Consider the following 1,914-nt stretch of genomic DNA (forward strand, 5'->3'; position numbering starts at 1 on the left):
CAAAATCAGGTTTTTTGCGCCAATGGCTATAACTTTTAAATTTTTGTAGAACTTTATCAAACCAATGTTATCAAAAGGAAGGTTACTACTCGCACTACAAATCCATGCTTTGAAATTTTCACAAAAAATAACTTTTATGTGACTTTTTAACCGAAATCAAAACGTGGCCCAACATTCCCCTATGTTTGCACAATTTATGCAACTTGCTGCTGAATGCAATATTAATAGCCTTGGTATCGCAGCCTTCGGAATATTTTCTCGCCAGTTTATGCCTCATACTTCAACATACTTCTAAAAATTTGCTTATTAAATTTGAATGCGTCAATTGGTATATAAATTCTTCTCCTAGAGCTGTTATGCCCGACCACTATTGAACAAACGCCTAAGGTTCGAAKCGCCTAGAGTTTCGCAGTTTTACTACCTGACTGAATATGCAGCTGCTCCTAGTGATTGGCCGGAAGAAGGGAAAAGATTAAAGATTTGCTGCACTGCACTCAGATTTACTTGCTATACTTTTCTTTTCAAAAATTTGACTGCGTTGCACTTCCTGCTTCAAGTTGGTTTTTCGTTTGCTGAGTAGTATTGTGTTACGTTTTAACAGATTGTGCCCTGTTGAATTTGAATTGTGAAAAGTATTGAAGCGTTTATTTTGTGGTTTTTTGTTTAAAGTAAAACAGCCAGAAAAAACAATGATTTGGTGTGCTCTGTGGGTTGGTGGAATTAACGGTTCACATTTCTTTCAAAATATTGCCGGTGAGAATGTAACAGTCAATGGATTTAATGAGAAAACCCTTCGGTAAACAGATAATTTCACACGTTTTTTAATTTTTCCGAATTTAAACGCCGTTATTAAATTAATTTTCAAGGATTTTTTACTAAAACTAATTTTTGCAAAACAAAAGTTTCACCATACGTGACCCTTAAAATTCCGTCATTCGTTAATAAAAAGTATACAAAGAATTAATAACAATCAAAACATAAAGGACAATTCTGTGGAAATTTATTTACTTTTAAGTTAGACAATTAAAATCATTGCATAACTTTTTTCGCAAGAATATGAAATGTCCTTATGATATTACTTTCCTCTTTGAAATTTTATCTTCCACAGTAAACTGATTAATTTGTATAGCTTTCTCAATTAACCTATTTTGACAGCGCCATCATGCTTGCACCCTATTTATTCAAAAGTTCTCCAGGAAAATTAATCCCTTAATTAAATACTTTTCGCCACAAAACAGCAATGACAAAGTAAACGTGTAAAGCAGAAAAGATGCTTGGATATTCTTTACAGCGGGATTTTAGGTACACACCAAATATTTGTTGGAGTGACTAAGGAGAAAATTATCGTGATTATTATGTCATTATTCAAAATTTAGGAACCACTTTCCACTTCATTAAATACAACACTAAGTGGCAGAAACAACAAAGCAGACAATATATTATTGTTCATCCAGCTCGAAGAGTAAAATGTAGTAACAATAATGTCAACAACTTTAGAAACTCTCTCAATACATTGAATGTATCAAATCTTGGAGAATACTACTAATTTTAAATGTTCTTATTGATTTAGATAGATAAAGATGAACCCCATCCTAAAAAGAGCTTATGAAAATCGTTGGGATTACTTTTAGAGCGAGGAAATAAATATTGAARAATAATTAAATATTTTTCCCTTTACTTATAATTTAAGGTACTTTAAGTATGTTGAAAAATTCTAAAAGAGTCGTAAAAGACGGAAATTGGCTTACCGGTCAGCCTAAGTAGTAGTTTTGAAAATCTGGATGAATATTTTTGTGATAAGAGCATGTCCTTATGCCAAAAGAAGTTAAAAGCCGATCAGTACTTTCTTGAGCTCTCATATACCTAACATAAATATTATCGAACTGCTGACAATTTTTGAAAATATGCTATATA

Source organism: Bactrocera latifrons, unplaced genomic scaffold, assembly GCF_001853355.1.
Source record: "Bactrocera latifrons isolate USDA-ARS-PBARC rearing strain unplaced genomic scaffold, ASM185335v1 scaffold_807, whole genome shotgun sequence".
Lineage (NCBI taxonomy): Eukaryota > Metazoa > Arthropoda > Insecta > Diptera > Tephritidae > Bactrocera > Bactrocera latifrons.